Raw genomic sequence first — 20,658 nt, forward strand, 5'->3', positions numbered from 1 at the left:
TCCATGGTATTTCCACTGTCAAGTAGCAGACTGTGCAGTTTGAAAAACCCTGAAGTGGACCTTAGAATGCTTGCCTTCTTGCCTTGCTAACTGAATTTAAGATTGACCCCTACAAATATAAGTCACTGAGTAGGTCATTTATTTCAGCCTCATTTCCCCATCTGTAAAATGGGAACAATGGTGACCTACCAGACAGAGGAATTAAAAATGTCATATGATTGAGGAATAGTAAGATTTCAGCCGTAGGAGTGAGAAAATAAACTGCCTCTGAAACTTCCTCTGCCCACCAAGCTTGTTCTTCTTAGGGTCCCATGGTACCTTCTATAGCAAAGATTTTATCCTGTAGCTGGTCCTGGATGCCTTTCAGGGCATCAAAATTGTCCACTGTGAAGACATGATCTTTGTCAGGTTTGGAGGCAATAGCATAGAGTTCTTCTTTGGCCCTGTTGCTTGAGAAAGCAGCGCCAACCTTCATAGAATGCAAGAGAAGAAAAAGATACAAAGGATGTGAAGATCTGTTGCCTGGGTGAGTCAAGATCCATCATGGAGGAGAGCAGCTATTATTAGCTGAGATTTTTGTTCAGAACCTCTCATAAAGTCAATTAGCACTCTCCATGTCTGTGCTTGCTCTTGCAATCTACTGGGAGCCGCAGGCTTTTTTTCTGCACAGGATCACATCCTGTATGAAATTTGTATTGCCTCCTGTACTAGGTAGGGGTATGCAAGATTTCTAGTTTTCCAAGACCAATGCTCTGCAATACTCAAAAGCATACATGCACCTTTACAATATAGCCTGCAATCAGATTTAATACAGTAATCACTTCCTTCACCGCTTTCTGCAGCCAAGAAATTCAAAGAAGATTAAGACATCGGAAGGCAGCAATGAAGGAAATAGAACAGATCATCAAGTGTAAAGATGTTTCACTGGAGACCAAGGCCAAGTTCAACCACAGTTTTGTATTCCTGATCAGTATGCATGGATGTGAAAACTGGACAATGAAGAAAACTGTCAGGAAGAAAATCGATGAATTCAAAACATGTTCACTTCAGGAGAGCTTTGCAAATACCCTGGGCTGACAGAAAGATGAACTTGTGGGTCCTAGAACAAATCAATCCAGTACTTTCCCTAGAAGCAAAACTGGCAAAGCTGTCATACTTTGGGCACATCAAGAGAAGGCAAGACTCACTGAAGAAGACAATCATGCGAGAGAGTCGAAGGCAGAAGAAGAAGAAGATCAACTCTGAGAAGGAGCAATTCCATAAAGGAAGCTGCAGCCTTGAGTTTACAAGATCTGAGAAGAGCTGCCATAGACAGGACATTTTGAAGAGCTTTCATTCATAGTATCAACATGAGTCAAAGATGACTTGATGGCACGTAACAGTAGCAAAAAGACTCCTTGCAGGATGCTTACCCCAATGGCATAACGTATTATCCCTGCTTCTTCAGCCTCTTCTATCACCTTCTCATATGAGAGAACGTCATTCTTCCTACCATCTGTTATCACAAGGAGGATCTTGGTAGCTCCTTTTCGGGATCCTTTATGTGGGACAAAAATCTCCTTCCTTGAAAAGAGAGGTGGGAATAAGGTAAAGATTCCATTGCTTGAGCCCTAGGGAGGCAATGCAAGCCATTTTAGGAGCCGTGCTTTGTTCACTCACTTTTTACAAAGCATTCATGTGATACCACCAACCAGTTGTCCTGTATTCTCTGTGCGGTTCTTCTATCTTTCCTGAGACCACATAAAGTTGTATTTTCAAATAAACATCAAAGAGATTTGTAACTCACGACAAGTATAGCGGATGCAGTTAGTACTATTCTCATGCATTTTGCAGTGATACATCAGAAAACTGAGCCTCTCACGACATACATTTGTTATAACCGTCTCAGGAGATGCTATTTTATGATCCAGGTTTCTGTTTTTTCAATTAGTCTTCTCCAGAGTAATTCTATGGCCACTGGACAGCATCTAGAAGGCCATAGGGGTTTTCAAATTCTCAGCACCAAGTTTGGCCCACTCACCTGACCTCAGAACTGGGGATCCACATTCCCCACCTCATAACTTGGCATGAAAAGAGCCACACCAGCTGCTTCTCTGAGATCATAAGAATGACTTCAGAGAAGGGGGCTAGGGGGCATGGTAGTGGCAGGAGACAGGCACTACCAAGATACTTAGCAGAATAGCACAAGTACACAAAAGCAATTGCAGTTCCTTTCATTTTCACAATCAAATGCCACATTTTCCCTGCTCTAAATAAACTTGCAAAACTTGCTGGGTAGACACAGAAACTGGAGGGTCCTGACTTTGTTTAAAGAACCTGTAAGGAATCATGAACAGGGAAGGGCAAGTACACAATAAATACCTTGTCTAGATTCCCCCCCACAAAAACAAAAAGAACAGGTTTCAAACATGAGGCTTAAAGGGAGGCCCTTTGCAAGGCAAGTAAGAGAACACTGCTTTGCATTATAAATGCCTGTTCTCCAATTTCTCTTCCATTTAAATGTTGATCACATAATAATCACATTATGAGCTACCAAATCCATTTAAGTCTCCGATAGGAAAACAGCACAGTACTCATCGTGCACATTCATGCTACACTTCCGGCCCATACTGAAATGTGTGTCAGTCCAGGGAAACAGGATGGTATCAACTGTCAGTGATTTAATATTGTGCCCATGGGATCTCCCCTGAACGATCCACATCAACAACCCTTGTTTTCTGCACTCTACAGCGGGGGTCCTCAAACTTTTCCAACAGGGGCCAGTTGAAAGGTGCCCACAGTGGGCGTGGGCCACCAAGGCGGTGCCGCCGGGGCAGGGTGGGGGTCGCGTGGGGTGAGGCAACCGTTTGCTTGCAAGGAGATCTTTTCTCTCAGCAAATCCAAACTGATCTCCACGCGAGCAAGCTACGTGCCTGTGCATGCGCATGTGCATGGCGAGTGCAAAACCTCTGGGGCAGGCTGGATCTGGCCCGTGGGCTGTAGTTTGAGGACCCATGCTCTACAGGCTGTAGAGGGATTTAGGATAAGAGAGGAATAGGAAAAAGGCTTAGTCAACAAGGTGGGTTTTCCTGCATAAGGTATTTATCATGCACTCATCATTCCCTACTCAAGGTTGTTTATGGACACTGTCTCCAGCTTTATCCCTGGGTCTAACCACCACTTTTGGCATGTATTTTTTTAGAGGACAGAAAATGCAGCATCTGATTGTGAAAATGGAAGAAAGCATGCTTTCCTCTTCTGAATTTCCTGTATTTTGCAAGTTACGTAGCAGAAAAGCAATGTTCCTCATGTACTGCTCAAATCTCAATTCTGCAACAAAACTGAAAGTAGATACAGCTGTTTAACAATCTTATGTAGCAAAGCTCAGTGACAGCAAAAGCACTGCAATGCAATTAGACCCTGTCTTTCAAAAGAAAATAGATGAACTTTGGGAAGCGGGAAGGGGAATAGACTAGAGCTCCCTCCATGATTAGCAGTGGCAGCTGAGCCTCCTCCAATGCTCCAGTCAAAAAGTCAAACCTGATAAAGGAGAAGGAGCTGTGCAGCCAGTTTTCTGGGACCCACCTAACAACCATCCAGACCACCTTGCTGTCTCTGCTTTGGGAGCAGAAACTGGCTGTAGCTGCTGAACTAAACAAACCTGAAAGCAAATTTGCAGAGTGGCTAGGAAGGCAGAGTTAAGATTAAAAGTGAAGAGAGTGAGCCCTGATGGCCTATAGTAGTTCTACTATAAAAAAAATCTTAAGCCATGCCTTTTCCAAAACAGATGGGATTCTTTTGTAATTTAATTTTTACTTAAATACTAGAACACTTTGAGCCACCCCCACTTTAAAAACACTTCTCAGGTCCCAAATGTATGCTGCACGTCATTCATTCTGGTTACAGAATCAATATCTTTAATGCAGAAATTAGATGATTAAAAGTAGTCTGCTGTGAAGAAAATGCAAGAGCAAGCTATTTTGACAGAGAAGAAAGTTTTGAGACATACACAACTCTTCTGATGGCTGTGGGTGTGAAGGTCACACCTTCTATCTGAGAAACCTCCATAACGTGGCGAGCTGGGTCTGGAGCACTGAAATTAAAGTGTTCTTGGAAGTTATGTGAAAACTGTGCGAGAGCAAACTGTCAAGGGAAAGAAGAAAAAAGAGGATTAATGTGTAGAATGATCAGATGTCCAGTCCAGAATCTCACACCTTTGGTCTTAGTTGGTTCCAAGAGCTCAAGGATGGTACCCACCAAACCAGCACTGCAGGCACCTGGTAAACTAGCACAGGTTGGTGGATTGAATAAGCCCAAACTCTTCAGTTACAAAAACTGCAGAATCATTCAGGTGGCATTACTTAAGAGGGGCAGGGGTGGCTTTTTAAACTTCAGAATGGGACAAGTGCTGAAAGAAATAATTTGCCTCTCTCACTTCTTGCCCCTCATGTATAATTCACTTCCCCCATTGGGATATTAAGGGTGCTCCCAGCCAGAGGTGCCCTAGTGCTAGTAGGCAGAAGGCACTTTGCAGCCATTCTGTCTTTCTTTCTCAACAGATTTTCTGTGGCATGAAAGAAGACAGAAGGAGTGGTGGGAAAACAGAGGACCACACAATATCCAAAGTCCTTGTACAATTCTGTGAATGTACCCTAGTGATGACAAGATTAAAGCCTCATCTGGAGGCATCCTTGGGACAATGATTTCTGAATATTACTGGACACTAATAGGGGATTAATGTTAGAAAAGGCAACTCCAGCAGGCATCTGCCTGTCAAGAGAGAAAGGGATCCATTCATGGAAGGTCCCTCTGCCAATTATTCCCCTGCTAGCCCCACTTATAACAGAGGGTTAGTTCAAAGACACTGCTTTTTGCCTGTGCAGCTACCACAGAGTGCATTCCTAGGCTAGACTTGTACAGAAAAATGGTCACTTTTGGGTGGCTCTATGCATAGAAGTGGATTGAGGAGGAAGAAGGGACTGCACTGCTTCAGATTTCAGGTACGCAATTTAAATTCACACTCCCTTCAAGCAGAAAATGTAACAACAGAGGAAAATTTTTCTATTTCTTCCACAGGAGGTTTTTAACAGAAGGAAACATTCACAAATGCCTTATCTGGAATTTGAGGTAATGAGGTCCATTCAATCACTTAAATATGTGAACAATCTATATGCCAAGCCTTTAGAGGCTTCTTACACCATGTTTTGGCCAAGCACATGCAAAGGAAGGGAAGCACCACTTGGAATGTAGTATCCTCTAGAAAAGAACAAAGGAAAAATTCTACCAGTGGCTTCTAGTGTCACTGGGCATAGATGAGGCTTGTCAGGGTTAGTCTAGATTTTTTTCCCCTGCAGACAATTCTAGGTCTTTTTAGGAAGCCGGTAACACAGATTGCTGGTCCTACTCAACCAGGGACCAGCAGGAACTTGCCAAGATGGAAGCATTGGGAAAATGTGACAGTGATGGAGTGGATGGCCTAGAAGTACAGCAAGTATCTGCATTCACAACACAGGCTACAGCCACATGTATATTCCAATTAGAGTTCAGAGAACACCTCCAGTTCTAGTACCCTCTTTTAATGGAAGCCTCTTTTTCCAGCTGCTCAGAGCCAGTATTCTTCCAAATTTAGCTTTTTTGTTTTGTTTTCAAATTAAAATTGGGGAAAAGCTTCATATCTACACCCCTAAAATTCCACATTTAGTGCACATAAGAAAATAAACCATGTACCCTTAAAAAAGCCTATTGCGAGCACAACCTCCCTTATGTTTCTGAGTATATTTCCTCTGGATTTGCTTTTCCGTATTAGAATATACATCTAGACCTGCAAGTCAAACAGAGTTGTAACAGGCAGCCTCTGTAAAGGATAAAAATGTCTATTGTGCCTCTGCATTTGGGAGTGATCAAATGATGTAATCACATCTGATACAAGCACAAAAGTAATTGTGAAAAGTGAAAGATTGGGAGGTGGCAAGAGCAAGGGATATTGCAGAGATGCAGCAGGCAGACTCCTCTGTTTCTGAGCACATGGGGCTCTCAAGGCATTTCATAATTTAAACAATGCATATCTCACATTTGCAAAGTATTTTCTTGAAGTATACTAATGCACTCCCCATATATAATATGGGAATCAATGACCTGCCAAGTGATTGGAAGGAGGGCATTCAGCTTGTGTGATAAGAGTCAAAACATGTCACCGCAAGCCACAACACACATGGAGCTGGTGAATGTCTTTCCAGGAAGCCAGGGCAGGAAACGGTCTTATCTTTTTTAAGACCACAATAAAGTGTTGTCCTCCAGTGCCCTTTGGAGTCCATTACCTGTGTGTTCCGGCTGGAGAGTTTTGTGATGACCTCAGAAACAAACGTCTTCATTCTTTTGAACTCGTTGTCATTGATGCTGCTTGAACCATCAATCAAGAACACAATGTCAGTTGGGTGGCTGGTACATTCTGTTGGATACAGATAGGAATATATGTGAAGTTGACAGTGGTCCATCCAAACTGTTGGTGTCTACTTTAATTGGCAATAATACTCCAAAATCTCAAGCAGGAGTTCTCTTTTCTCACAACCACCACCTGAGATTCTCCTTGGTGGAGATGCCAGGGACTGAAACAGACATATTCTGCATTCAAAACATATTCACTTGCATACCTAGTGGGGAATGTGTGGTGCTCCAAATGTTGTTGAAGTCCACAACATCTATAGGGTTTCTGGTTCCCCACCCCTGCTCTCACTGACCAATGGCCCCTCCCCCACATCCAGCACCCAGATGGTTCCTGTCACTGGAGAAGATAGGATTAGAACTATCCACTGTCCTGGGGACACAGGATGACAGAAAAGAATGAATTCAGTTGCCCCGAAAGAACTCAGTTGCCCCAAGGAACTGAGCTCCTCGCCATCTTAGGTCAACAGCAAAGTTGAGTAGTTGCAAAATCAAGGGGTTGCCTTTATGGTTCTTCTCTGGATTTCTTCATATTAGTTTTCTAGATTAGTTTCTAATCTCTCCACTTAGCTCAAGGGCTCTATCAAGAATGAATCAAGCCTTCCAATACATGAATCAGAGTGGCAATCAAATAAAAAGGGATGCATAGCTGAGTGGGAAGATGTGGCTTGAGATCATGAGAGAAGGAGGTAACCAGTCTATAAAAATTCTACCCCCACCCCAAATGCTGGGGGTGTTTGCAGATGTCAGCTGCATGTTTTCACATCAGTGCAATCAAGACAGTCAGAATCTTCCTATGTCAAACAAAAGGTAAAGCTGAGATTCTGTGGCAGCTCCCTCATCTTGCTCTGTAGGAGGCAGAGCCAAAGTCTTAGGATCTCCATACTGTCACCTGAATCTACTACCCATCCATAACACTTCCCCAGGGGATTTTGATGGTTTTTCCCATCTCTCACTTGTACACTCAGATCTCACCTGGTAAGTTTTCTGGAAAGTGCTGGAGCTGGTGGAGGTTTTGATCCAGAAGGAAACAGTAGCCTTTCAAATACATGTTGTTACCACAGGCCCGATGTACTGTGGGACCACACACCTTTAAAGGAAACAAATGAACTCACCATGACTATGGCATGCCCAAATTCCAGCCTTCCTATATGCAGCCCCAGCTCTTCTTCTTTCTGAGCCATCCAGTTCTCACTATCATGGTACTTACCAGGACTTGGGAGTCCCTGGCAACCAAGGACAAACCAAGAGACATATTCACAGCATCTGCTGGTTCTGAAAAACAAAAGATTAACTGGCAAAGATGATCAATTCTTCTTATTACTGCATATGGTGCTCCTAGCAGGGAAAAAAGCTATCTGACAGTTCTGGAGAACAAATATACATCAAAAGAATCACTGTGTTGTTTGTGTGGAAAGTTATTTTTATATGGACATCTTTCCCACCATTTTTTCACTGTTAACCTACAATTCCTGCCCCTATTCCAAGTGCAGCCTCCTTCCTTATGCAGCAGCTTTGCCAAAATGCCCCACTGTTACCACTCCTTCCCAAAATCACAGCCTCCAATAGTCCCACTCTCAGATGAATACTCTATCCTGCCAATAATCTCCCCTCTCCCACCAAGTCACAGCTCATGAAATTCCTTCAAGTAGTCAGTACTGACCAACATAAGCAAGCAAATAAAGCTCCCTGCCCTCAGGAATTTCCAGTCTAAAATGTGTGTGAACGTAAGAATTGTTAAACTATTTCATCCCTGTCTCCATCACCATCTTTTTCTTCCCCATAGCTATTTTTAGGCTGCAAACCTAGACATTCAGTTGAAGTTGAAGGTAGAAGAAGAAAAGGAAGACCAAATACCATGTTTCCCCAATAAGACCTACCACGAAAATAGGACCTAGTCTTATTTTGGGGTAGGTCCTGTAATATAAACCCTACCCCGAAAGTAAGACCTATTACCAAAAATTATTGGTAATAGGTCTTACTTTTTTTGCTTACTTGCAGAGGGCGCAGCAGGGTGCAGAGGGTGCAGCAGGAGGATGCAGAGCAGCTTAAGCCGATACTTCCTCTATAGTCCTGGCTCCTGTGAAGGTGGAGTGATATCAAATGCACTCCAACTGTCACAGGAGCCGGCACTATAGAGGAAGCATTGGCTCATGCCGCTCTGCTTCCTCCACTGCCTGTGACAGTACCGGTAGCAGGCACTGGAGAGGATCAGTGTATACAGCTTTTGGCAGTAATTGGAGTGCAGAGCAGAGGTGTGCAGAGCGGAAGGGTGCACAGCAGAGGTGTGCAGAGCAGAAGGGTGTACATTAAATGTACATTTTGTACATTAAAAAAATAAGACCTACCCAAAAATAAGACCTAATGTATCTTTTTGAGCAAAAAAATATATAAGAAAGTGTCTTATTTTCGGGGAAACATAGTATGAGATGAATTAACTCCATAAAGGAAAGCACAGCCTTGAACTTAGAAGAGCTTTCATGGAAAAGACACTTTGGAGGGCTTTCATTCCTAGGATTGCCATAAGTCAGAGATGACTTGATGGCACATAACAACAACAACCATCCCATTGGGAGAGGCAGGCATGACAAAAGTCTTGAGCATGGCTTTCAGTGCAAAAGTGGAATTCCAATGAAATAAATATGATATGGGGTGTGTGTGGTGGGGAAGAGGATGAACAAAAGTCAAGGCTCTGACTCCAAGAAATCCTGCTCCTCAATCACTAGACCTTTTAGATCAGGTTATGAAAAGAGCACAGAAGAATTTCACATAACATTCAACTCTCCTCCCAGATTTTGGGGAACTGGTCTCCCTGCCTCCTCATTCTCATTTCCTAAAAGGTCTCAGTCTTTCTTTCTTTCTGACAGTGGTTAACAGAGTCATCTGTTTCTCAGACAAATTCCTTCTCACATTGATGAAATTGCACTCACAACTTAGAGCAACAAGGAGCCCTCACTCCCTCCTCCCCTCCCTGAGCAAAGGCAGAACCTGATCTCTATTTTTTCATTGTGCTGCAGCTGTCCATGTAGGAAATATAGGGGGTACCAATACCTACTTTGAATGCTAATCTCCGTACAGGCACCTGAATGGTAAGTGCACTGGTAGAGTTTACCCGTTTCATTTGCTTGTCCAGTCTGGAGGGGAGCCCCAACCAGCACCCTGGAGGTCAGAGAACAGAGAGATTGTTAAATTTATATAGCACAATCAGCATATATGCAACCTAAGCAAAAAAAAAAATTAAAAATTGGTCCTGGGGGACTTCAATCTCCATGCCAAGACTGGTCTGACCGGGGCGGCTCAGGACTTCATGGCCTCCATGACGGCCATGGGGCTGTCTCAACATGTCTCCGGCCTGACCCATGAACGTGGGCACACTCTGGACCTGGTTTTCTCGACGGGGCAGGAAGAGGGTGGTCTGAGGGTGAGGAATTTATGCTTGATTCCCCTGTCATGGTCAGATCACTTCCTGCTGAGGTTTGTGCTTGAGAGCGACCTCTCTCTCTGCAAGGGTGCGGACCTGGTTGTGTGGGTCCACCCCCGGAGCCGGATGGATCCGGAGGGATTCCTGAAGGCCCTGGGGGAGTTTCCGGCTGACAAGACGGGTGCTCCTGTCGAGGCTCTGGTCGAACTATGGAACGGGGAGATGATCAGGGCTGTGGACACGATCGCTCCTAAGTGTCCTCTCCCACAGGGCAGAGCCCGCTCTTCCCCTTGGTATACACCTGAATTGCGGGCGACGAAGCAGGTTGGGAGACGGCTAGAGCATAGGTGGAGGAGATCACGGGATGAATCTGACTGAACACACTTGAGAGCCCACTATCGGGCCTATGCTGTGGCGGTGAGGGCAGCAAAAAAGAGGTTTTTTTCCGCTTCCATTGCCTCCTCACAATGCCGTCCGGTGGAGCTTTTTCGAGTGGTGCAAGGCCTGGTTCGTCCAGGTCCTAAGGAAGATTGGGTTCCACCCTCAAAGGCCCACTGTGACGACTTTGCCATGCATTTCTGGGAGAAAATCGCTCAGATTCGTCATGAGCTGGACACCACTAGTGAATCAGAGGTTTCTGGGGAGACACCAATGCTGCTGTCTGGTCCAGAATTATTGGATGAATTTCAGTTATTGCGGCCCGATGATGTGGACAAGGTGCTTGGACGAGTACATCCCACCACTTGCCTATTGGACCCTTGCCCATCTTGGTTAATAAATAATTCCAAGCACGGGATTGGGATCTGGATCTTGGAAGTGGTTAATGCTTCTCTGAGGGAGGGTCGGGTGCCTGCCCCTTTAAAGGAGGTGGTAGTCTGACCGGTCCTGAAGAAAGCGTCACTGGATCCAGAGATGGCCACTAACTATAGACCAGTGGCCAACATCCCATTTCCGGGCAAGGTGTTAGAGCGGGTGGTGGCGGGACAACTCCAAGCACTCTTGGATGAAACTGATTATCTGGACCCATTTCAGTCCGGCTTCAGACCCGGATACGGTACTGAATCTGCCTTGGTTGCCCTGTACGATGACCTGTGCAGGGAGAAGGACAGGGGGAGTGCGTCCCTGTTGGTTCTTCTGGACCTCTCAGCGGCTTTCGATCCCATCGACCATGGTATCCTTCTGGATAGGCTAGCGGGATTGGGGGTTGGAGGCACTGCTTTGCAGTGGTTCTGCTCCTATCTCAATGGCCAATTCCAGAAGGTGGTGCTGGGGGACTATGGCTCTGCACCATGGCAGCTATGCCATGGAGTACCGCAGGGATCCATTTTGTCCCCTTTGCTGTTTAACGTCTACATGAAACCGCTGGGAGAGGTCATCAGGAGGTGTGGGCTGCGGAATCATCAGTACGCTGATGATACCCAGCTCTACCTCTCTTTTCCACCAATCCAGGTGAGGCAGTGGCTGTACTGAACCGATGCCTGGCCGAGGTAATGGGTTGGATGAGGGCCAATAAACTGAAGCTCAGTCCAGACAAGACGGAGGTCCTGTTGGTTGGTGGATCGGGCTTCGGAGAGGGTGGATTTAACCTAGTCCTGAATGGGGTTGTACTCCCTCTTAGGGACAAGGTCCGTAGCTTGGGAGTGCTCTTCGACCCGGAGCTTTCATTGGAAGCTCAGGTGACAGCGGTGGCGAGGAGCACTTTCCTTCAGCTTTGGCTGATTCATCAGCTGCGCCCCTGCCTGGAGTACGACTGCCTGGCGACAGTCACACACACGCTGGTGACTTCCCGTCTTGACTTCTGTAATGCGCTTTACGTGGGACTACCCTTGAAGACGGTCCGGATACTTCAATTGGTTCAAAATAGAGCTGCCAGGCTGCTGATGGGGTCAGAGTGTTATGTTCACATGACTCCAGTCCTCCGTCAGCTTCACTGGCTTCCCATTGAAGTCTGGGCCCAATTCAAGGTGTTGGTGATGACCTATAAAGCCCTTAACGGCTTGGGTCCTGGTTACCTGAAGGAGCGCTTACATCCATATATGCCCGCCCGCCCCTTGAGATCTGCGGGAAAGGCCCTTCTCCGGAAACCCTCCGTGAAAGAAATTAGGAGGGTAGGTACTCGGAGGAGGGCTTTCTCTGCGGTGGCGCTCAATCTATGGAATGCGCTCCCCAGAGAGGTCCGCCTGGCGCTGTCGTTATTTGTTTTTCGGCGCCAGGCAAAGACCTTTTTATTTAAGCGTCATTTTAATTGTCAACAGTATTTGCTTATTTTATCTGGCCAGGGCGACTTATTTTATATTGTTATTTATTTTATATTGTTATTTTTATATTGTTATTTTTGTATTTTACTTCATGTTGTGAGCCGCCCCGAGGCTTCGGCGAATGGGGAGGCATAGAAATGTTTTAATAAATAAATAAAAATAAAAAATGGAAGGAAAGGTCAAGGAAACAAGGAATGAATCTGAACTGATGCAGTCATTTCACCTTCAGGAACATTTAAACCAAAAAGAGGCATTCAGAGATTAAGCCAAAGGTTTCCCTGGAAATTTAGAGACTGGAGAAAGAAAAGGATGGCGCTATGCAGATGCCTCAGGAAGGAAGTCTGGGACAGCACTGGCGATTTTGCAGTTGTTTGGTGGATTAGGAGGCCTTTGGGGGGGAAAACAGGTAAGTGCATTTAGGTCAAATCAGGCCACAAAGCTTTGAAAGGGGTTGTCAGTGGAACAATCCAGGGACCCACAATCTGTGTATTCAGTGCCTTTGCTATTTTCCAGCCTCCCACTTCTCCAGAACCCTGACCCCCAACTCAACTTCTTCTTACTTATTCTTGGTCTGTGCCACACTTCCCCCAAAGCTCTGAGTTTGCCCATGGAAAATGGTAGGTGTATCCACATCCACATTGAATCCAGAGCACAATAGCACCAACACTGCAAGAGATAAATTAACTCTCAGTGAGGAGTTAATTTCACATGCCTCTTATACATCACATTAATTAATGCTAAATTCCTCCACTGCTGCTCAGGGTTCAGTTTGAGCCAAGGCTCAAATCTTCCCTGTTCTGTTCTCAAAACTAAAGCTCAATCTGTAGAATGTATGTACAGTGATTAAAAAAAAAAAAAAACCACTTCAGGGCATATGCAAACTGCCTCTCCCTCCCCCCACCCCCACCTCCACCCCCACCCCCATGGAACTGAAACTGACTGTATGGATTGGGATTCCGATAGAGATGATCCTCAATTTCCAAACAAATATCAATCTGTTGCAGATCAAAAAAGGTTCTTGTGGCATCTTAAAAACTGACAAAGTTCCATAGACTAAGGCTTATACTCTAAGAAATACTTTAGTCTTTCAGATGAAGTCCTCAATGCAGTGCCCAAGAATGGGTCCCCAGTGTGGCCTTCTGTGGACATTTGCATTTTCTGTTTTTATATGCAAACATGCATTTGATTATATATTCTTTGCAATGAATAACTATGAATTGCATGCAACTTTCTAGCAATTTTATATAAGTTTGAAGACAACCAGACCAACTATCCAAATAAGTATGCATCTGAAGGTAGCATACACCACCTGTTCAGGTATTGAAAGCATTGAAATGTCCTCAGTTAATCCTTCCAATGTTGTAGTACCACTCTTTTCACTGTTGAAAAGGCATAGAAAATCATTCTCTCTGTCCATTTTTTAATTTCTGTGAAGCAGTTCTCATTTAAAGGAGTGTGCATCAGCGGATATTAAAAATGTTAAAAACTGTTCCAGCACAAAATTTACCCAATAGTAACCTCCTTACAACTACTGAGCATTACTTAATATATGTTTAAAAGAAACATTAACTCATTGCTTATCAGTCAGCAGAATTAGACAAGCTCTATTAAAGAGACATTGCCACAAAGAGAGACACAACAGGTTTTTTTGCTGAGTTAGGTGCACCCTGAGATCTAGAGCGACATCAGATTCAGATGCCAAGATGGTGAATTATTGCGTAGGCAAAATGGGACAATCAAGTCTCCTATTTCATCTTGATTCAGCCCAATATATCTTATTTATTCACTAATAGTGAATATTTGTAGACATGGATCCATAAAAGAAATAGGTAGACACCAAAGCTACAATGCACTGTTTAGGAATTTTGTGGTGACCCCTACAGCAGCTCAAATTCTCAGCTGTTGGCACAAAAGCAAAAAGGTTGGGGGGCACTCTTTTAAGTTGCACAAAACATTTCCTTACTGTTTCTTATTAAAATTGACTTGCTACACTTCAAATGTATACTACTAAAAATACCCCAATGGGATGATTATTTAAAAACAGAGGACCTGTAAAGCCAGAAAATGGCAAACTTGTTCATTTCTTATCCAAATTCTTCCCATTTTGTCTCAATTTTGGGTCTTTTGACTTGATGCAGTTCTCTGAATTATCTCTGTAATGGAAAGAATATACATCCTGAGAAAGAAAATTGATAAAAGACTTGTGTCTACCCTGTTGCATTGTTGTTGGGTGATGGCAAGTTTGTGAACTTAGTATGTACAAAGTCATGGAGACAATTTAATCCAGATAAATAAGCTGAGGTGAACAGGTTAAAAGGAGCCAACATGAGGAATTTTTAATGCTGAAACAGCAGAAACGCACAAAAATGCTGGGGGAGAGCAAGAGCATTGGTTAATGTATAGAGCTGTTGTTTTGAAGTTGGACTTTATAAGTAAACCCTAAATTTCAGTTTCAGGATCCCTACCTGAGCAGAGCTGACCGCTTATTAAAAGAACCAGGCTCAGAAGATTTCTATCAATATACAATTCATAACCTCAGTTTCCCTTGCTTTTACTACTCACCTGTATCCAGGTAAAAAAGCAGCAGTACAAGATTCATGCTTTTTATGTAGGGTGGTAGTCAGACCAGATGCCCCAGGGAAGGAGAACAGACCTGCAGCTTAAAGAACTACTTTGAAGTCTACTTGTCACTAAGCAGCTGCCCACATGAAGCAGAGGTGTGCAGCTCTGCTTTACCTCTCACCAAGACTGCAAGAAAAGCACAGCCCTCAAGAGTGTGTGTGTGCGGCAGGGGGGAATTGACTAGAACCATGTGACTCAGCACCGTTGCTGTACAGGAGACAGATGGCTCTGAAAGATAGGTGAAAAATTAGAGGCAAGAGGGGATAGAAACCCCACTCACACCCCATGTTCCCAAATTGTCCAGATAGGAAACTTCCTGCAAATGCACCTTACCCTGAGGGATGGGCCAATTTGTTTTATTTTCTCCACATTTGGCTTTTTATAAAATGTGTTTGCTTTATTTACTTGCATATACAGCACCACATCTAAATAAATTGTAGAGTGACAAACAATTAAGAAGCAAAAGAATAAAGCACTGCCTTAACATTCATTGGCTCATCAAGTAAGGAAGCCTTCCTGAAATAAAGATTTTTCAGGAGGCTTAAGAAACAATGCAATGTTGGTGCCTACCTGACTACCAAAACAGTTCCGCAGAAATAGAATTAGAGGCCTGAAGTCTTTAGGTGGACTCCAGGTGGACCATAAACTTCAAGTTACAGGCTGTAACTTTTTAATATGTGTTTAATTTTAAAATTGTATGATTAGCTTTGCATGACTTTTAAAATGTTGTTTGTATTTCATATTGCATTTGCATGTGTTCCTGTAAACCTCTCAGAGAGTTCTGGCTTTTGAGCGGTATAGAAATTTCTCTCCTATTATGAGCTTTGTACATTTTGGTAATTTTTATTAGAAACTGACTGAAACAAAAGCATCATCCATTTGCATTAGCTAAATTCAATACGTACAAGTATTCCCAGCATGGAGAAGCCCATGATGTTCCTGCCTACCATAAACCTGTTAAAAATTAGGAGATGTCTAGAAAAAAAGAGGTGTCAGCTCTACGTACTAACATGGTTAGACAAAAAGGGATTTGAATCCAGGGTTTTCTAAGCAAAGTACTCAGTGTTCTGGGCTAGCATGGGCAATTCTCTCAGCTCTGGTTTCCCACGTTAGAAAAAAAATCAAGTTCATTTTATCTCAGTATATGGAGAACTGTGAGAAAATCATATCTATCCTGACTTATCCTGGGGATTAAAAAGTGACACCCAATGAAATCCTGTCTTCCACAGGATTTCATGCCATGAAGCTCTGACTCAGGCAGGCCCAGGGCATTTTTCAGTTAGGGGCAATGAACATCACACCCTCCTCTGATTCCATATCCAAAGGAAAATTGGACTGGCAGTTTCATTCTGCTTCAAGCCCACTGGCAGGTCATGTCCTTCATCATGCCTGAGGGCAGCAAGCTACTTTAGAGTTCAGAACAAGCTGCATGGCACATTCAGCTCTGTTCTCCAAGAAAAGAGATGGTTTGAGGGGCTCAGGAAGAGTACCTGGGGGTGGGCTATGGCTGCTGCCCCTTCACTTTTACCCTTAGGGGCAGTTGTCTTTAGGACTGGGTTGTCCTTAACCCTAATATAATAAAGAAGTACAGATGTCTCTACAGAGTTACCAACTCTGGCCAAGGAAATTCTTGGAGATGTTTTCCAAATCAAAATTTGATTTCTACATGTTGCTTTCTCCCTCTAAATGATGGTTAGATTTCACAGACCCTATTTCACCTCTGCAGTTCACCTTGGAACAATAGAACTAGGAGACAGCAGAGAATCCCCACTCACTCTGAGGAATGTTTTTACACACACACACTTGATTTTTCAGTCCTCACTTCTTGCAGCTATGTGCGTTAAATTTCTGGGCTGGGTTTCCACAGCTTTCTTCCTTTTAAATTTGCATTTGGGATGACTTTTTGCACTTTTTAGCAAATGCAGGAGTGTTTGTTTTTTTAAGAAAACAAAAAACTGTACAAGTTGTGTGCATGTTCAGTTGCATCTGCAACTCAGCCTTCCCAAAGTGATCATTCAGCCTTTTCTTGGTCCACAGTGCTGCTATCTAACTGAAAATGTAGGCATTAGACACAGGAACTGAAAATGTGAAAAATACTAGTTCCTTTATTGGTAGTCTTTTGGACTCCTCTGAAAAACTCCATCATGTTTTGTTCTGTTTTCTGCAAGGTGGGAGATACTGTCTTTCTCAGTTCGTTCCTACAGGTTTGGCAAAGTTTTCTAAATTTGCCCATTTCACATCAGAGAAATGAGAGCACTAATGTTTGCTGTTCTTTTTAATATGATACTTCAGCATCAGACCATTTCTCCAGGTTTCAGTGCACTTCATCAATGACAACAGGGTGGCTTATCTTGTTAATACACTTATGGGCATTCTGAATGTACAACCTCCAGTAAGGCCAACGGGGGATTGCAATATGTTGTGTAAATCTAGCCATTGAGGGTTAATTGAGGGTGAAACAACCCATACTTAACCCAATTAGTAATTGAGGATTAAGTGGTCAGTTTGCACTTTTAAAAAGGCACAAATAACATACCCACAAAAGCTTTACCTACTAAATTGCCGTACTGCTGTTAAAAACACAAGAGAAATAACAGTAAAAAAAGTCAGTATATATTGCTTCTCAGCCTTTTGGCTAAGTTCAGGTGCATGTAAGTGAATATATTTAATGAACTGGTTCCATAGCTTCAACTATGGTGGAGATGGAGAGAGTAGTAGTCTTTCTGATGCTTGCCAGACTTTTTCTTTGCCTTTAAAAAGCAGTGCACTGGCTATGAGTTGAAGGAAGTTCAAGATGCACTAATAGGGAAACAGCTGCTTTATAAAATATTTTGGGAAAATGTTATTTCCTTGTTTTGGAAGCAATTGTTTGTCCATTTCTTAAGTTCTTAGGACATTTCACAACAACTAAAACTATGATATCCAACACAACAAAACATTTGAAAAATAATTTAAAACTAGATTATGAAACCAAATGAAGTAAGCACTAACGTGGGAAAGCTGTTTTCAACAACAGAGGAAGCTGTAAGTGTGAGTTGTATGAGAAAATACCATCTAGAAAGATTCTGTTACTTTCAAAGTACCATTCTTGCAAGTTTTTTAAAAATCACTCAATGCACTCCATTTCACAGCCATATATACATTCTATAGTTCTTTTTTTCCTCTCTCATGAACAACCTGCAATTATGGGATTCCCAGTTGTGTTAACAGGTGACTAACAGTAACATAATACTTTCTGGCTGTTGTAAGCCACAGCATTGTGGTCTGACAGCTTTAAAAACTAATTCCTTCTTGCATAGGTCACCATCATGTCCCTTGCTTTTGCTTTGGAACGGAAGAGAGAATAACTTCCTAAGGGTCATCCATAAAATAGGTCATACTTTAAAATGACCTTTTAATAACCCATTCCCCCATTTTTCCACTCTGTGGATTCAACATCTTCCCAATTCCCTCCTTTCTGACCCTCTGGCTTCAGTCATGAATTTTTACATGTGGTCTAGCTGTCATCACCTTCTTGTGACGCACCTGTGTTTTCCCACTGCCGCTTTCATCTTTTTCCTTACTGCAAAATATCACTGAGGGACTAACATATGAGGAAACCCTGGAATCCTTGGAGGATTTTGGACAAACATCCAAAATGGTTCCCCCTCATGACTTCTTCTCAGCCTCTCTCTGCCCCCTACATTTGCCTCACCACAGAGCCTGGTAGTTGTGGTGGTGGCAGCCATGTCCCATGCCTGTTACATGGTAACATCACTGAGGTAACTCTCTGCCCTCAGCCGTGGGTTCCCTTGAGCCAGACTGTGGCTGAGGGAGAGGAAAATGGTACTACTTTCTAAGTAACCAGCAACACCAGAAAACTAAAACAAATAGGGCTTGTTTTGTGTAACCACTGCCCTCCCTTCTCTAGGGTTCTTTTTGGCGGGAGAAGTTCATCTCTGAGGAGCAGAGATGGCAGGCCAAGATCTCACCCGTTTGCCAAGACGGATTGTCACTGAGCCCTGTTTCTACCACATGTAGCTTCCTTCACCCATCTGCCTTAGTGGATGATACATGCAGAAACGGATTTTTTCAGGAATGTGCTTTTTCTGCAAAGTTTTTCCACCTCAGAGGCAGATATGTTAAGTAGTTTATCATCTTCATTACCATCACCACTGTGGTATTATGAGTGTAGTATAGTGGCTAAGAGTGCTGGACTGGGACATGGAAGATCTGATATCTAGTTCCCACCTAGCTATGGAGTTTGTGATGTGGGGCCAGTCACAGACCCTCAGTCCAACCTACCTCACAGGGTTGTTGTTGTGAGGATGACATGGAGCTATGTGAGGAGAAAAGAGAGAGAGATAAACACAATGCAATAAAATCATAATGTGGTGGTTTAAAAGACCAGTGCAAAAGTGTCCTTAATTGGGAGCACTGCTGTCAAGGGCTGAAACTTCACTATAACCACTTGCTGTTTCCTTTTTTTCCTTCTTGTAGCAAGGGAGAAAGAGGGCTGGCCTTTTTTTGTTGCTGCTGCTTGGGACTCTTTATGTTCAGAACAGCAGGCTTCTGAATTGAATCAAGGTGGACTCTATCCCACAAAAGTCAGACTGCACAAATGAAAAATGGCGGCTGCAGAAGACGAGGGTGGTGGGGGTGGCAGAGTTGCACTTTCCAGGTAGATAATGAGGAGCTGGGAGAAGGGGCTGAAGCCAGGGAGTCTGGGCACTGCAGTCTGATATATTTGGAAGGCACCAGTTTGGGAAAGATCCCCATTTGAAAGAAAACTCATCTTGTTCTGGGAGCTATTATTTTCCTTTTCTTTAAGGATTCTTATTCCTCATGGCCTGTGGGAATAAGATATGCCTCACTTCTGTCAAACTGTATTTATCACTTGCTTATAAATGCAATGAAAGCACTGTATTTTCTCTGTTCTCTCTCTGTGGGAGACTTTCTGGCACAAAACATAAGTCATTATTTTCATCAGCAATTCATGCAAAGGAGATGGCCTTCCTTTACTTGATGAGAAATTGACTTCCAAACTGTTCTGCTCATGATGTTTACCAGTTCATCCTGAATGGAATGTGCGCACTTTGCATAGCAGGGAAGGTATTCATTTTAAACTAGATTCTGCGATTGTGTCTTGCCATGAGACACCATGGAGTTCGCAAACATTTCCCACTACTCCTTGTGACACTGTCCCAATGTCCACACAAAGCATTTTTTGTATAATAGTGAACAAAATAATTTCTGCAAGGGTGGCTTTATAAAGCCAATTTCTTCGATATGCTCCTTATGAACAGTGTGCTAAAACTGAAAGTTCTTCAAATTTGTGTGTGGGTTTGTAACTCTCCCACACCCTCATGCAGGCTTTGTGGACTGTGCTGCAGTTGTGAAGTTTAGTTCTGAATCATTATCGGTAACCTTTTTGCAGTTGCACCTTTTATGAGTAATGCATTTGCACCAGTAACAGGAAGTACCACAGCAAAATGTAGGGTCTTCTAGTATGCTATATTCCAACCAGGAGTAGGGTTTGTGCCATGTTGGGTTGCAATGTTGCCATGATTTGCCATTTTTGGTTGATGAAAAAATATTTTAGAACTAGCTGAATCCAATTTTTTTCTTTAGACTGCACAATGATACTTGTAAGAAGCAACTTTAAAAACTAAGTTTTTAGCAACTCAAAGCAATCAGTATCTGCAGTTCTGAAACATCTCTTTTCCTAAATATGTATTTTCCAAGAATTAAATTCACTACTGCCAGATAATGCCTGCACCCAGTTGATTCCTGATTCATTTAGTCCTGGGGAACACTTTGCCTTACTTTTGCTACATTTGTGAAGTGCTAAAGAGCCCAAAGATGAAGCTCCCTTTGTTTTTGTAAATATGGAATAAAGGAAATATGAAGTGTTGAATCCAGTGGGGCTGATTGATGAGTAAGCATTCATAGGCTTGC

The sequence above is a fragment of the Varanus komodoensis genome, unplaced genomic scaffold, assembly GCF_004798865.1.
Source record: "Varanus komodoensis strain SLA01 unplaced genomic scaffold, ASM479886v1 scaffold53, whole genome shotgun sequence".
NCBI lineage: Eukaryota > Metazoa > Chordata > Lepidosauria > Squamata > Varanidae > Varanus > Varanus komodoensis.